This window comes from Mus musculus, chromosome 9 (assembly GCF_000001635.26).
Source record: "Mus musculus strain C57BL/6J chromosome 9, GRCm38.p6 C57BL/6J".
Lineage (NCBI taxonomy): Eukaryota > Metazoa > Chordata > Mammalia > Rodentia > Muridae > Mus > Mus musculus.
Window position 1 is genome coordinate 22,579,596 of NC_000075.6, and position 18,167 is coordinate 22,597,762.

Genomic DNA, 18,167 nt, shown 5'->3' on the forward strand with positions numbered 1-18,167 from the left:
AAGTGCTTCAACTTAACTTTCATGAAGATTTTTGTTTTGTCTCATTTTTTTTAGCCCTTGATGGCTTTGAACTTACAATGTTTTTGCCTCAGCCACTGCACCTGGCTCTTATTAAATATCTTAGTCAAGGAATTCTGTAGAAGTTTTATGGTTTCATAAAGAGTTACAAGTGATATTATAGTGTGACTTTTAGTAGTAGAAATATTTTTTTTGGAAAAGTATATAAAAATATCCTTAATTAGCACCATTAATTATTTTCACTTAATATTTCTGAGGACTTACCCTTTTAGAATTAAAGCTGAACACTGTTGAAGATAACAGGGAGATACTTTTCCTGGTAGATTATTTTCTCTAAAGTGAAAATGGATTTCTCCTGTGTTTGATGGGTAGAGTGTGGGAATACCACACTTGTTTCAGACTTGCTTATGTCATGTGATGAAGAGTGTAGAATAACTTTGCACTTAACAATGAGAGAGAAATGAAAATAATATCAATATTAAAATCATGCCACAGTTTTCCAGAGAGTAGTTTTATATATAAGGTTGTTAGTGTAAGAGTTGAAATCCTGACCTGTTCTTGAGCAGCTCAGCTCGTGTGTCAGGACTGAGGAGCTTAGCTGGAGCCTGGAACCATCTCTAAAGTCTCTGCCTAGCCGCAGAGCCTTCTAGTTCTGCCTATTAGAATATTAACTGTGGAAGTTTTCAGTGACCCCTTGTTGGGGTCAGGATGAGCCCTTCCCCCAACAAGGACCTGGATATTTACTGTTGGAGCTACCAAGGGGGCACTTATGGTTGCATGAGTGATTAAGTTGTAGCATTCACTTGCCAAAATGAAATTTTTTAAACAATTACTTTATGTGAATGGGTGTTTTGTCTCCACGTTTGTCTGCCTTGTGTGTGCCTGATATCCACGGAGTTGAGGAAAGGGTGTTGGAGTCCCGGGAACTGGAGTTTCAGATGGTTGTTTGCCACCTGTCGGGGCTAAGAGTCAAATCCAGGTCCTCTGATGAGAGCCCTGCTCTCCATGACCATTTTGTTGATTACATTTGTTCCAGACATATATCACCCCAAGACTGAGCTCTTAAAACAGTGTGGGGAATTGTAATAGGCCAGGCAGAAATGAAGCTATTTTAAAGATACATTTTGACTCTCAGACTGTCAACCAGAATGTCCAAACAAGGGACCCCCACAGACATGGGATTTCCACAGGAGTCTCCTACTGGGAGAAGGAGAAGGGCTGGGGACCTGATTCCAGGAAGAAATTCCACAGTTCTAAGAACTCTTCATCAGAGCTCCTTCCAGCATGAGAAGGAAGCTGGGCAATTGTAGATTAGTGGTGGGCAGGACAGGCCTTGGCAGGGACTTCTTAGAGATTCAAATCCTTGACCTACATAAAACTGAAGCTCACCTCACGGCCCTGGGGATCCTCTGTCTCTCTTCCCAGTGTGGTCACACTGAAATAGCTCCCTTTTCTGCTTCCCATTATTAAAATTTCATTGTAATTTTATTAGAATTTTAGAAGTAATTTATAGTAACTTAGCATGCTTATGTTCAGAAGCTACAGTGCTGGCATAGAAATAGTCATGTGGACAGATGGAACAGAACCCAAGACCCAAACATGACTGCTTATAACTCCATTTGCCTGGGAATTGAGGCCCACAAATGGGATCTCATAAAACTAAAAGCTGTGCACAGCTAAAGAAAGAATCAACCGAGTGAACAGGAAGCCCAGAGAATGGGACACAGTTGTTGGCAGCCATTCTTCTGACAGAGGACCAATACCCAGAATACACACAGAACTCAGAAAACAAAAACAGCCCCAAAATAAAGGATCCATTTAAAAAGTGGGCTTGGGGTCTGAACAGAAACTTCTCAGAGGAGGAATAAATATGGCTAAGAAATTTCTGAAAACAAAGACAAAAACAAAAACAAAAAACCATTGTCCCTAGCAATTAGGGAGATGCAAATGAAAACAACTGTGAGATTCTCCCTTACCCCAGTCAGAATGGCAAAGATCAAGAAAACAGCAGAGAACCAGCGCTGGAAGGGTTGGCGGTGGAATCATAAATGGATGCAAACTGCAGTCCACTGTGGAGAACAGTTACAGCAAGAGAGGCCGTGAACGGCAGGGTGCTTGGGAGAGACTGAAGGGAGGGACGGAGCAGGGAAATGATGCAATTATAATTTCAAAAAATGAAAAACTGAGGCAGTGATTGTTGAAATTATAAGCACTGAAATAACTTCTGCTTTTTATTACATTTAGGATTGAACTTATTTGTTAGAAACTTTCTTGGATGAATGTGCTTATTTGTAAAGGATTTCACTGCTCCTTTAATATCTCTCTTTCAGTGACTGAGAAGCACTGGATTCAGATCAAGCAGATGCAATTATCCTTAACAGCAGCCTTTAACTCAGAAACCAACATGCAGTATTTCCTGTCCCTCCCACCCACTTGGCAGCCCTGGCTCTACCTTGTTCATTATGCTCTAATCCTAAACCTGCACTTCCTGCTTATACCTCACTGATTTAGGGGGGCACCTAGTTGATTTAGTTTAATGTTTCTCTGTCTGTCTGTCTGTCTGTCTGTCTGTACTCACATGCACCCCTGCATACACACACGTGCTGTAATCTGCAGGCAGATAAAGATCGCCATGTATTGGTAGCCTCCCTCTCTCTTGCACTGTGGGATATCCCACGGTGAGAAGCATTTGAAGTGACATTGGGCGTGATGAGCCTTTCCAGGCTGCAGCCACAGCCCCATGTTCTATAGTCAGTGATGCTCACTCCTTCTACCGGAAAACAGTTTTTAGAATTTCGGTTTTCTCTGAAGCTCTGTCCAAATAGACTCTTACTTTAACTTTTGGCATCTGTGTTTTACCCTGAGTGTCTGTTGATGTTTTTGACAGAGTGTTTTCTATCTCTTTTCTAGATTTCCTAATTTCTTTTATCTTAAATCTTAGAATAACTCTTTACTATGATTTCCTTCTACACATTGCTTTTGCATTTATAATTTTGTTGGTGACGTATTCTCCAGCCATTCAGGATACTCTTTCTACATTTGTATTTCATCCAGAATAGTTATTCAGGAAGACAAACTTCTACCTATTAACACGCATGCCTGTGGATAGCCATGTTAGTCATCTTCTCATCCAGCCTGTCAGCCTTTTAGAAATGTGGCTCCCAGTCTCAAAGGGCATGGCCTCTGGTGGTAGGAAAGGTACCTGCGTGCTTGGTGTTCCTGATTCTCTAACCTGTGACAGATATGGGGTGGGGTGCAGGTGGAGATTTGTGACATGGAATTGAGGCCTGAGGAAAAGTGTCTGATTTTTCCTGGTGATAAAAGGTTTCACCTTCTTGGCCCTTTGGCTCTAGAGCACTGGTTCTCAACCTTCCTAATGCTGTGAGCCTTTAACACAGAACAGAAGGAAGTGGGGCTGGAGAGATGGCGCAGTGGTTAAGAGAGAGCACTGATTGCTCTTCTGAAGGTCCTGAGTTCAAATCCCAGCAACCACATGGTGGCTCACAACCATCCGTAATGAGATCTGAAGCCCTCTTCTGGTGCATCTGAAGACAGCTACAGTGTACTTAGATATAATAATAAATAAATCTTTAAAAAGAAAAAAAAGGAAGCAAACACATCCAAATGACAGAAAATAGTCAAACTCAGGGTTGCAATCAATTAGAAACAAAGAGAACAATATAAAGGATCAACAAAATCAAAAGCTGGCATTCTGAGAAAATCAACAAGATAAATAAACCCTTAGTTTAACTAAAAGGCAGAGAAACAATATCCAAATTAACAAAATCAGAAATGAAAAGGGAGACATAATAACAGAAACTGAGGAAATTCAAAAAAATCATTAGGTCTTACTTCCAAAACCTGTATTCCACAAAACTGGGAAATCTAAATGAAATGAGTTAATTTCTAGATAGATACCATATAGCAAAGTTAAATCAAGATCAGATAAACTAGCTAGACAGTTTTATAACCCCTATGAAAATAGAAGCACTCATTTAAATTTCCTGGATTTTTTGAGTTAGGAGCTTTTTACGTTTGTCATTTTCTTTGATCAATGTATCTATTTCTTCTATGCCTGATTCTCCTATGCCTGATACTCTCTCTTCCATCTCTTGTATTCTATTGGTGATGCCTGTGTCTGTATATCCTGTTCTCGTTTGTATGCTTTATGTCTCCAGGGTTGCCTCAGTTTGTGTTTATTGTTTCTATTTCCATTTTAGGTCTTGAACCATTTTATTCTTTTCCTTTGCCTGTTTGATTGTATTTTCCTTTATTTCTTTAAGGGGTTTATTTGTTTCCTCTTTAAGGGCTTCTACCTATTTGTGCTTTCATGTATTTCTTTACGGGGTTTGTTTCCTCTTTCAAGGCCTTTATCATCTTCATGAGATGAGATTTAAGGTTACAGACTTACTCTTCAAGTGTGTTAGAATTGTCAGGACTTGCTGTAGTAGGAGAGCTGGGGTCTGATGGTGGCATATTTCATTGGCTTCTGTTGATGTCGTATTCTTGTGCTTGCCTTTTGATATCTGGTTGTCTCTGGCTGGCCTGGGTGTTGCAGGTTGGTGCAGGCCTCCTGGGAGGCAGGTGGAGCTGTGTGTGTTGGGTTAGAGTCTGCTTCCTGGGAGGGTGGGGCGAGGTGTGCTGATCCTTGACTGCTTGGTGTATAGGTAAGGACCAGGAGGAAGATGGTGCTCCAACAGGGTGAGGTAGAGCCCTGGGATTCTTTCTTGCTGGGGTCCCAGCAGGCAGGAGGTCAGGGGCGATTAGGGTAGGGTGTGGGTGTGTGTTTCACCTGTGCTGTTGGGCTAGAGCCAGCCTCCTGGCAGGCAGGCAGGCTCTGGGATGGACACAGTGTGCTGATCCAAGAGCGCTGCAGGTGTAGGCTCAGATCAGAAGCAAGATGAGTTTACTTTTTTCTGTATGTCCCTGTTTCCTAGAGGGGAAGATGCTAGCTGCTTATTGGATAATATGAAAAGGAAAATAGTGGGGTTTTTGTGGGGAGGGGTGATGTTAGTTTTATTTATTGCTAATGTTTTTGCAGAAATACTTTGTATGGTTTTAGATTCTTTATTATTATTTTAATTACATTTATTCATTCTCTTTGTGTTCTGTGTGCATGTGTTTTGTATATGTATGCCTGCATGTGTATATGCCCATGCCATGGCTTGTATATGTATGCCTGCATGTGTATATGCCCATGCCATGGCTTGTATATGTATGCCTGCATGTGTATATGCCCTTGCCATGGCTTGTATATGTATGCCTGCATGTGTATATGCCCATGCCATGGCTTGTATATGTATGCCTGCATGTGTATATGCCCTTGCCATGGCTTGTATATGTATGCCTGCATGTGTATATGCCCTTGCCATGGCTTGTATATGTATGCCTGCATGTGTATATGCCCATGCCATGGCTTGTATATGTATGCCTGCATGTGTATATGCCCTTGCCATGGCTTGTATATGTATGCCTGCATGTGTATATGCCCTTGCCATGGCTTGTATATGTATGCCTGCATGTGTATATGCCCTTGCCATGGCTTGTATATGTATGCCTGCATGTGTATATGCCCATGCCATGGCTTGCATGTGAAGTCTCTTCTGTCCACCTAGGGGTTGAACACAGGTGTCGGACTTGGAAGCGCGGCCTTTACTTGCTTAGCAGTCTCTCTGTTTAAGATCAGTTTCTTTACTCTGTTAGTTCTTATATGGTCTTTGTTTCAAAACTAACTTTGGTACACATTTGAATTATTGACAATAAATATTGTACATATATTGTACGCTATAGGGTATTGGATGTCTTAAAATGAGAATCAGTTGTTTATTTACGAAAGGAAGAACTTGAGATGTGGTAATGTTTGCCATTGTTGTGCCCTGATAGCCTATGTCATTAGAGTCTTGCATTCAGTGTGACTGGATTGGAAGCTGAAAAAACAATGCTTAGTATATGTGTTGTAGCAGTTCATTGATTCTCTCCCTCATGGTTGTTGCTGCATTTTTACCTTCCAAAATGATAGGATATTTATTAAAAATAACTGAAAATGATATTCAAACATAAAGTATATCAGTTTTGAATAATGTTTTAATAATATTAAAACTGTTATTATTTAAGTCCTCATTATAATTTGTACTTGGTGTTTATAAGGAAATTATTTCTCATCTGGAAAGGTAGGGATTTAAGTCTTGGTTAATTGACATGTATACTCTATGGACTTTGTCATCAAACAGACACTTTCTGAAATGGCAGCCTGTGCTCAGTGGTATGGCTGCTTCAACACAAAGAGAAAATATAAATAATCATGTTCATTAAAATAATGCTACTTTAAGGGTCCTGAGAGATCATTTAGTAGTTAAGAGTGTGTATTGTCCGTATAGAAGACCTGAGTTCGCTTTTAGCTCCCATGTCATTCACAGTTCCTGTCTAGCTCTGGGGACCCAAAGCCTCTAGCTTTTATGGGCCCCTGCATAAATTTGCACATACCACACAGAGACACACATGCCTACATATGTTTAAAAAAAAAACTTTAAAAAAATAAGATTATCCTTCCAGTCAGTGCCAGCACCGGGCCACCTTAGGCACAAACTCAGCAGACAGTCCCACGGTCCCCAGAGGACTCTCCACTCCCCAGGCGTCTTAGCACGCCCAGAATCTTAGGATCACAGTGAGTAGAACCCATCATCTGTTCCAACCCCACCAGGAGTGCCTGGGATCATCAGGAGCAGAGACACAGGAACTCTGTCCGACAGTGGCTCAGGTTCCTTCCAGTCGGCACTGGAAGGCACCTTGGTTTCAAACTCAGCAGACAGCCCCATCCCCACCCAGAGGAGGTGCCACTTCCAGGCGATCTAACACGCCCAGGATCTTAGGATCCCAGGATTCCAGGAGCTTGGTCACACCAGGATCTCAGGGTCTCAGAGGAAGCCTGACTGCCAAGAACTCTGACACACCCAGAATCTCAGGATCACAGTGAAAGCTGGACTCTGAGAAGATCTGACTCAAAAGGACAGGCTCCAACTAGATAAAGTGAGGGCAGGAAGCACTTGAGATAATCAGACGGTGGGAGGCAAGCATAAGAACAGAAGCAACAGAAACCAAAGTTACTTGGCATCATCAGAACCCAATCCTCCCACCATAGCAAGTTCTGGATTCACCATCACACCAGAAAAGCAAGATCTAAATTCACTCTCATGACGATGATAGAGGACTTTAAGAAGGCCATAACTCCCTTAAATACAGGAGAAGGCTATGCCAGTGCCTGGCAAATACAGAAGTGGATGCTCACAGTCGTCTATTGGATGTAACACAGGGCTCCCAATGGAGGAGCTAGAGAAAGCACCCAAGGAGCTGAAGGGGTTTGCAACCCTATAGAAGGAACAACAATATGAACTAACCAGTACCCCAGAGCTCATGTCTTTAGCTGCATATGTAATAGAAGATGGCCTAGTCGGCCATCATAGGGAGGAGAGGACCTTGGTCTTGCGAAGATCATATACCCCAGTACAGGGGAATGCCAGGGCCAGGAAGTGGGAGTGGGTGGGTTGGGGAGCAGGGCCGAGGGGGGGGGAGTATAGAGGATTTTTGGGATAGCATTTGAAATGTAAATGAAGAAAATATCGAATAAAAAGAAAAGAAATACAGGAGAACACAGGTAAACAGGTAGAAGCTTTTAAAAAGGAAACACAAAAAAATCCCTTAAAGAATTGCAGGAAAACACATCCAAACAGGTGAAGGAATTGAACAAAACCATCCAGGATCTAAAAATGGTAGTAGAAACAATAAAGAAATCACAAAGGGAGACAACTTTGGAGATAGAAAACCTAGGAAAGAAGTCAGAAGCCATAAATGCAAGCATAACCAACAGAATACAAGAGATAGAAGAGAGAATCTCAGGTGCAGAAGATACCATAGAAAACATTGACACAACAATCAAAGAAAATGAGAAAGGCAAAAAGATCCTAACCTAAAACATCCCAGGAAATCCAGGACACAATGAGAAGACCAAACCTATGGATAATAGGTATAGACGAGAAGGGAGATTCCCAACTTAAAGGGCCAGTAAATATTTTCAACAAAATTATAGAAGAAATCTTCTCCAACCTAAAGAAATAGATGCCCATGAACATACAAGAAGCCTACAGAACTCCAAATTTTGGACCAGAAAAGAAATTCCTCCCATCATATAATAATCAAAACACCAAATGCACAAAACAAAGAAAGAATATAAAAAGCAGTAAGGGAAAAAGGTCAAGTAACATATAAAGGCAGACCTACCAGAATTACACCAGACTTCTCCTCAGAGACTATGAAAGCCAGAGATCTTGGACAGATGTTATACAGACACTAAGAGAACACAAATGCCAGCCCAGGCTACTATACCCAGCAAAACTCTCAATTACCATAGATGGAGAAACCAAGGTATTCCATGACAAAATCAAATTTACACAATATCTTTACACGAATCCAGCCCTTCAAAGGATAATAAAGGGAAAACTCCAACACAAGGAGGGAAACTACACCCTAGAAAAAAGCAAGAAAGTAATCTTTCAAGAAATGTAAAAGAAGATATCCACAAGAACAGAATCGCAACTCTAACAACAAAAATAACAGGAAGCAACAATTATTTTAGTATATGTGCTGCCGAAGCGAGCACAGGAAGCAACAATTATGCTTCCTTAATATTGCTTAATATCAACAGACTCAATTCCCCAATAAAAAGACCGACTATCAAACTGGATACAAAAACAGGACCCAGCATTTTGCTGTATACAGAAAACCCACCTCAGCGACAAAGACAGACACTACCTCAGAGTAAAAGGCTGGAAAACCATTTTTCCAAGCAAATGTTCCCAAGAAACAAGCTGGAGTAGCCATTCCAATATCGAATAAAGTTGACTTCCAACCCAAAGTTATCAAAAAAGACAAGGAGGGACACCTCATATTCATCAAAGGTAAAATCTACCAAGATGAACTCTCAATTCTGAACATCTATGCTCCAAATACAAGGGCATTCACATTCATTTAAGAAACTTTAGTAAAGCTCAAAGCACATACTGCATTGCACACAATTATAGTGGGAGACTTCAACACCCTACTCTCATCAATGGACAGATCATGGAAACAGAAACTAAACAGACACATAGTGAAACTAACAGAAGTTATGAAACAAATGGATTTAACAGATATCTATAGAACATTTTTTCCTAAAACAAAACAAAAAAAAGGATATACCTTCTTCTCAGCACCTCATGGTACCTCCTCCAAAATTGACCATATAACTGAATACAAAACAGGCCTCAACAGATACAAAAATATTGAAATCATCCCATGCATCCTATCAGATCACCATGGACTAAGGCTGATATTCAATAACAACATAAATAACAGAAAGCCTACATACACGTGGAAGCTGAACAACACTCAATGATAACTTGGTCAAAGAAGAAATATATAAAGAAATTAAAGACTTTTTAGAGTTTAATGAAAATGAAGCCACAACATACCCAAACTTATGGGACACAGTGAAAGCAGTCCTAAGAGGAAAACTCATAGCTCTGAGTGCCTCCAAAAAAGAAGAGCATACACTATCAGCCTGACAGCACATCAGACAGCTATAGAACAAAAAGATGCAAATTCACCCAAAAGGAGTAGATGGCAGGAAATAATCAAACTCAGGGCTGAAATCAATCAAGTGGAAACAAAAAGAACTATACAAAGAATCAACCAAACCAGGAGCTGGTTCTTTGAGAAAAATCAAGAAAATAGATAAACCCTTAGCCAAACTAACTTGAGGGCACAGAGACAGTCGATAGAGGGCTAATATCCAATATATACAAAGAATTAAAGAAGTTAGATTCTAGAGAAACAAATAACCCTATTAAAAATGGGGTTCAGCCGGGCGTGGTGGCGCATGCCTTTAATCCCAGCACTCGGGAGGCAGAGGCAGGTGGATTTCTGAGTTCGAGGCCAGCCTGGTCTACAGAGTGAGTCCCAGGACAGCCAGGGATACACAGAGAAACCCTGTTTTGAAAAAAACAAACAAAAGCAAACAAAAAAAATGGGGTACAGAGCTAAACAAAGAATTCTCAACTGAGGAATACCGAATGGCTGAGAACCACCTGGAAAAATGTTCAACATCCTTAATCATCAGGGAAATGCAAATCACAACAACCCTGAGATTCTACCTTACACCAGTCAGAATGGCTAAGATCAAAAATTCAGGTGACAGCAGATGCTGTCGAGGATGTGGAGAAAGAGGAACACTCCTCCATTGTTGGTGGGATTGCAAGCTGGTACGACCACTCCGGAAATCAGTTTGGCGGTTCCTCAGAAAATTGGACATAGTACTACCTGAAGACTACTACTTCTGGGCTTATACCCAGAAGATGCTCCAACATGTAATAAGGACACATGCTCTATTATGTTCATAGAAGCCTTATTTATAATAGCAAGAAGTTAGAACGAACCCAGATGTCTATCAACAGAGGAATGGATACAGAAAATGGGGTACATTTGAACAATGGATTACTACTCAGCTATTAAAAACAATTTGCTGGGCAGTGGTGGCGCACACCTTCAATCCCAGCACTTGGGAGGCAGAGGCAGGCAGATTTCTATGTTTGAGGCCAGTCTGGTTTACAGAGTGAGTTCCAGGACAGCTAGTGAAACCCTGTCTAGAAAAACCCAAACCAACCAAACAACAGAAAGAAACAAACAAAACAAAAAAGAAAAACCGAACCTCTCCCAAAACAAACACAAATCAAACCAAATCAAACCAAAAAAACAAAAACAAAACCGATGAATTTATGAAATTCTTAGGCAAATGGATACATCTAGAGGATATCATCCTGAGTGAGGTGACACAATCACAAAAGAACATACATGGTATGCACTCACTGAGAAGTGGATAGTAGCCCAGAAGCCCAGAAGCTCAGAATGCCCAAGATACAATTCACAAACCACATGAAACTCAAGAAGGAAGACCATAGTGTAGATACTTCTATCCATCTCAGAAGGGGGGAACAAAACACCCATGGAAGGAGTTACAGAGACAAAGTATGGAATAGAGACTGAAGAAATGACCATCCAGAGACTGCCCCACCTGGGGATCCATCCCATATACAATCACCAAACTCAGACACTGTTGTGGATGCCAACAAGTGCTTGCTGACTGGAGCCTGATATAGCTGTCTCCTGAGAGGCTCTGCCAGTGCCTCACAAATATAGAGGTGGATGCTCACAATCATCCATTGGACTGAGCATAGAGTCCCCAATGGAGTTGTTATAGAAAGAACCCAAGGAGTTGAAGGAGTTTGCAGCCCCATAGGAGGAACAATATGAACTAACCAGTACCCCCAGAGCTCCCTGGGACTAAACCACCAACCAAAGAGTACACGTGGTGGGACTAATGGCTCTAGCTCATATGCAGCAGAGGATGGCCTATTCGAACATCAATAGGAGGAGAGGCCCTTTGTCCTATGAAGGCTCTGCTCCAGTATGGGGGAATGCCAGGGCCAGGAGGCAGGGGTGAGTGGGTTGGTGAGGGGGGGCGGAGGGGAGGAGGATAGTGGGAGGGTATTTTTCAGAGGGGAAACCAGAAAAGGGGATAACATTTGAAATGTAAATAAAGAAAATATTCAAAAAAAAGTTTATTTAAAAATTTCCAATCCATTCAATTTTTGGATAATTTAGTAGTTAAAATGCAATGAAAAAATTTTGCTTTTTTTATACATTACTAACTTTCTTATCTCTACTAATTTCTAATGACAAATTCCTCTCTTCTTGTTCCCCTTTGTCCTCACATTGTAAACAAATAGGTATAAGCACTGAAAAATTTCAAAGGATTTATTTTTTATTCATGTTCATGTGGGTATATATATGTTTACATTTGTGCATGTGCCCATGGGTGCCAGACAGGACCCTGGCTGCCCTAGAGCTGGAGCTGCAGGCAGTTGTGAACTTCCTAATGTGGGTGCCGCGAGCAGAACTGAGTCCTCTGCAAGAGCAGCAAGCATTCTCAACAACTGAGCCATCTCTTCAACCCTCTATAGTAAAAGTAATTCATTTAAAATTTTTGTTTTGTTCAGTGCTGGTTTTGAGATGCTGTCTTGGTGTATATTTTATACTGGCTTTAATCCCTGTAGCCCAGGCTGGCCTGGAACTTGCAACAGTCCTCTGTTTCAAGTGCTGGGTTGCAGATAAGATCCACCATCTCTGGGTTAATGTTTTTGTTGTGGGGTACAGGTCCTTGGTCTACAGCCCATACTGTCCTCCACTCCTGCTCCTCCTGCCTCCATGTCCCATGTGTTAGGATTATGTGTGACCATGGCTGGCTCAACATTTTTATGGAAAGAAAATTATTCTGACTCAGCTTACATTCAATTTATATTTCAAAAAGAATTTTGTAATAACTTTGGATGTTTAGGAATATGAAAGCTTGTACTTGGTTTTTATAAACCTTTGTTGATGGAACAAGCAAATGTATTTGTTAAGGGCGAAACCAAGAAACAAACAAACAAACACCCAAAGAACAAAAAAGTGACTATTTTTCCAGGCCCCAGCCGTTTCCAGACCTTGAATACAGCATGGGGCTGTGCATGCATTAGCGATAGGAATCCTGTGAAAACAATATCCAGGTACCTACAGGGCAGACACACATGAGAAGTTAAAGGATAATGGCGTTGAGAGTTAGGAGTGGCGGTAAGTCCTCTCCTGGCCTTGTCAGGCTTGCCGGCATCCAGATGGTAGGCGAGGCTTTGCTCTTTTCTCCAGGCGGTCTGTGCCTGCTGTTCTTCAGTAGGAATGACATCACCTCACTACTGCGAACTCAAATGTATCTAGCACCCCGTGAAAAGGCAACATTTAGAACATTGTACACAGTTTTATGGAAATGAACTTACACAAATAAAAGTTACCTCCCATTGTACTGCTTTGGGTTCGCATGTGGCATCGTCTACAGTGGAGGTAATGCCCAGAATGATGCATGCATTAAGTAAGCCACATTTCCCATGGCTCAGGCTGTTTAATGACTTATCTTATGTGTCAAGATTTTCTCTCGTGCCTTGCAGTGGCTTACCCTTCCAATGTGAATTGCTTTAAAAATAAAGGATAGACTGTGCACTTCGTTCATTTAAAAACATATTATCAGATCTTTGTTAGAAGAAGAAATGTATGTTATTTTTTTCTACTCAGGAATTACTTTGTTACATTTATTTATTTATTTATTTATTTAGAGAGAGAACATGTTTGGGCATGCGATTGGGATGGTGACAACTTGTTCTCTCCTTAACCACGTGGATCCTGAGGTTTACACTCAGGTTGTTAAGGTGGTAGCAAGCACATTGACCCACTGAGCCAGCTCTCTGGCCCACGAACTGCTTTAAAGAGGAAGGTATTAGTTATACGTGACAACTTTAGTGAACTACCTATGCCATCTTCGTATTAAGAATGTGGTATAAAGTGCTGTAGTATGAACCATAAATTATTTATCTACTTGAAGTTGCCTAATGGCACACCTCATAAATTTTACTGATTTCTGTGTTTTCTGTAGTAGAACTTCTGTATATGTTCATTTGTGTGATAATGGCGAAGCTGACCGCAGCGCCTCCTAGTATTAGGCAGATGGTGTACCACTGAGCTGGGCCTCCGCTCTAGCAGTATGGCATTTTGATAGTAAATTCCTTCCTCTTAACCAACAAAATAATTTTGCATTGCTCATTTAAAAATCTTTTTTCTCTATTTTGTAATTAGTGTCTCAAAGTTAGTCCCTTAAGAATTGCTTAGTTAATTTTGTTAGACTCAGAGTGATTTTTGTCCAGGTTACTTTTACAGGCTAATAAATTTTAGAATGATCAAACAATAGTTGTATGTTCCTAGTAGGGAGACTATTGTGCATGATTTTATTCAAATAAATAACTTTCTCCTAGTTTGTAACAATTTCATGAAAATTTATAGTAATATTCAAGATTATATCACATTTAAATGTAGAAAATCTGGTTTAAATAAAATCTTAATTTATCTCTTAAAAATTGTGTTTGTGTATGTGTGGGTGTGCATGCATGTGGCTGTGTGCATGCCACAGCATGTGTGTTGTCAGGAGATAGTGTTCTGAGAGCCAGTTTTGCTTTCTGTCTTGTTGAGGCAGGGTCTCTCTTACTTCTGCTGCAGAGCATACCCCAGGATACCTTGCCCAGGAAGTTCCTGGCTGACCCTCCTGCTTTGCTGCAGGAATTCTGGGATTACAGATATGTGTCATCAGTGTGTCTTTGACCCCAACGCTGAGTCTTATTTACAGATCACACCTACACTAATTTATCTGTCCCTTCAACCAACATTCTTGTATACAGATTCTCTGTAAAGCTTGAAAAACAAGGAAGAGTCAGTCCTCTGCTGCAAGAAGAAGCACCCATTCTAGTAGCCAGCTGCCCAGAAGCCTCTGAGGGAAGTGGTAGCTCTCCCACAACAACTTGAAACTAGAGTGGCCCTAAACAGTAATACCACAGGACTCCCTTCAGCGACAGAAAGTACTTACATTAGGGCAGGAGATGTGACTATGTGGTAGAGCATTTGTCTAGCATGTACAGGATCATGGTGGCTTCAGTCCTAGATAAGATGAATGCTGGGTTCTGTGACGCGTGCTTATGCACAACAAACATCTGATGCTGCCGTTAACTTTAGCACACCTTTGTCATCAAATGATATTGATCAAATGTCAGTCAAATCATGCCCAACTCATAAGAATTCTATGAGTTAGCAAAATCCTCTCTGGTCTTGTATCTTCTGGTTTTGTCTAAGTATGACTTAGATAGTTCAAATGGCTTATATATGAATTTCAGCAAAACTCACAGCAATGCCTTAGTTCATTGTAATAACTGAAAGGAGCCAGACAGAAGGTTGAGAGGGTTGAAGCACAGTCCCAATGGCACACATGACTCTAGGGTTAGCTTTCCAGATCGATTACCTCGCATGGCAAGGGGCAGGGGGCTTTCCCATAGCAGAGTAGCAGAGGTGGCTCTTACTCGGTCACACTCTGGGCCAGCTCATCCGGGCCCCGGGCCCCGGGCCCCGGGCCCCAGGCCCCAGGGCCAGCTTTACTGTCTTGGTAGGGGGAGGTGCAGGTCCCACTCTCCTGAGTGCGGCAGCTAGTGAGGGGCAGGGTTAGCTCTCCTGTGCTTATGACCCTGTGGGCAGCTTTCCTGACTTCTGGAGGTAGTGCACGGCACGGGGCAAGGTAGCATCTCCTCTGCTCCTTGCTCTCCCACACTCATGCCCTTGTGCTTAGCTCATCTACAACCCTGCCAACCTAGGCCAGCTTCATTGTGCTGCTTTATTTTATGGACATTGATGTGTTGCCTGCATGCATGTCTGTGTAAGGAGGTTGGATCCCATGGACTGGAGTTACAGACAGCTATGAGCTGCCATGTGGGTGCTGGGAATTGAACCTGGGTCCTCTGGAAGAACAACCAGAGCTCTTAACCTCTGAGCCATCTCTCCAGCCTCCATAGAGGTATTTTTATACTCCTTCATTTCTCTGTTCAGCACAGTTACATAGTCTGTATGTAAGTGTGTCTAAGATACCTTTCTGTCTTTGAGCGTGGCCTCGAGCCTATGACTCGATAGTAGAGAACATTAGTTTAATGGACACCTTCTTAGAAGTAATTACAGATAAGTAATTTGTCATATGTTGCATTAGAATGTTTGACTTTGATCTGACCAAGGATTTTCAATGAGGCTTCATCTATTTTAGATTTTCAAGTAGAATGCTCACTTTTATTAGCCACAGATAAATTCCCTCCCTGCCTTCAGATGTACACACAAACTTCTATCATCAGTCCGTCTGTCCATCTGTCCTCTTCTGTCAACTCACTTGTGTTTATATGTATGTTTTTGCTTTGAGAAAAGCAAAGGGGAGGGAAGAAGACTTGGCTGTGGACGACTGTTGATTGCAGGTAGTTTCAGCAGTCAGTGTCTTCACTCAGATTCTTAGCTGCCAGATACCGTGCTGTGGGGTTAATCTCTAACGGGATACCTTAGAGTTGTGTTCTTACAAGGCAAATCACATTTAGAGGCTTTTATGCATCCGTAGTCTTGCTGGTATAATAAAAAGCCCAAGCACGATACACAAAATGAGTTTATCTTCATGAAGCCAAATTCGACTCTATCAAATAGTTGCTTTTGGTTTTCATGTGTATAAGCTGACTTCAGCAGCGCATGCTATGCCCTGCTGTTTAGTGCTTGGTTGCAGATGGTTTTCTTGCTGATTGGTTTAGTTTGTTGAATGCCTTTTTGCTGATACCTTCTATGTTCCTAAGTAAAACTTGTTCTACTTAGAAGTAATGACGTGTTCATTGCTGGGATGAGACCAGTGTGGTCTTGTGTCTTTAGTTAGCACCATTACTATGGGCTGTCTTAGAAGTTACGCTTAAATAATATTAGATTTAAAATCAGATTCAAAGAAGTTTAAGTTCAGAGGAACTTAGTTTTATCTCTCTCTCTCTCTCTCTCTCTCTCTCTCTCTGTGTGTGTGTGTGAGAGAGAGAGAGAGAGAGAGAATCAGAGAATCAGAGAAACAGAGAGAGAGAGAGAGAGAGAGAGAGAGAAAGAGAGAGAGAGAGAGAGAGAAAGAGAGAGAGATTGATTAACAGCCAAGGATATTTATGGTAAAATTGACCTTGCCAGGTGTGTTGGTATATGCTTTTACTCCGAGAGGTGGAGCTAGAGCCAGGGAGATAGCAACTTGAAGCCAGATTGGCCTACATAGTGAGACACTGCCTCAAAAACAAACAAAACAAAAATAAAACAGAGTTAAGTTTTTCAGCATAATAGATAATTTTTGCCTTTTCTGATTTTATATTCCTTTATGTGGTTCATATATAACTTTTAGTATTTAATTCTGAATTGGAAAGAAGAAAAGTCTGGAAAATGTTCTGAAGTTGACACCTGGCAGCTACAGTCTATGTAGCTAAATGGTTAATTAGTCAACAAACTCTAAACTGGGAAGGCAGAGGGATGGAGAAGGCAGAGAATGTGATCAAATCCATTTTTATATTTACATGAAAACATCATGTATGCTAATAAGTCTATTTTATTTAGTCTGTGGGAAAATATTGTTCCATTTTATATTTGAGTATAATGTCTTTCAATTTTAATTTTAGACAATTCTGTCATTCAAGAATTCAAGAAAAGCTGTTTGATTGTAACATGTAGGAGTTGTAGGCAGATGGATTGGGAAGCCGCTGTTGAGAAGCCCTATGGTGTGATTCAATTGCTGCACTGAATTGTTAGCTTTGCATTTGTGAAAAACGTTTAGAAAATGTAATTGGAACTGGGTGTGGTGGTAGATACTTGCAAACCCCAGGTTATAAGACAGAGGCAAGGGGGTCACAGTTTTGAAACACACCTGCTCTTTGAGTCCTAGTGAGACTGGGCTTGAAGTAAGACCCTGACTTCAAACTGTAAAAGAGGGACTGAGACTTTGAATCCTTACTGACTCCTGGCAGCCCCTGAGTAGTTCTTCTGAGACCAGTGTTCCGTGTTGCGTGGATCAGATCACGGAAAGATCCTCTGTGAATGGATTATATGGGTATAGGTTACCTGTGTGTCTGCATACCTAATCTAGTTTAAAACACTTTTATTCATGGCTTCTATTACTTGTCATACTCACTCTCACGTTTCATTTGTAATTTGGAAATTCTCTAAGTTGCTTCATTGGCACATTGGGAAGCCAAGGGAGCAAAGAAGGCTTTTAGTGAAGCTGAACCTGTGACCCAAACTGGCAGTTCTTGGAACTTGCCAGGGAAAACACTCGCAGGGGTCAGCACTTTCTTTTGTTATCTTGAGAGATTCTTCCTGGTTCCCTCCTTCACTGACTAACCTCTGACATCCCAGGTCTGCATCTCTTTCCAGCAGAAGTGAATAAACACTCTTGGTATGCAAAGATTAAAGGCCTGTAGCCCCTGCAGGTGCCCTGAAGCAAATTCACTCAGAATTAATTTGGCACCTTTAATGGTGGTTTGTTTAGGCTAGGAAACCAAATAGAACTCAATAGTGTATCTTGACTCTTGGGCCTTAGGACAACAGAAGAAAGGAAAGACTGAGAGCCAATGACATTTACTCTTCAAAGGAAAGCTTTTGTCTTTCTGAGCCTGGTT

At 41.3% G+C, this 18,167-nt stretch overlaps 1 protein-coding gene across 10 annotated transcripts in view; it reads left to right on the plus strand.

The window, feature by feature from the left end:
• Bbs9 (Bardet-Biedl syndrome 9 (human)) overlaps positions 1–18,167 on the plus strand; it is a 412,725-nt gene that overhangs the window by 104,037 nt on the left and 290,521 nt on the right. The window lies entirely within an intron of this gene.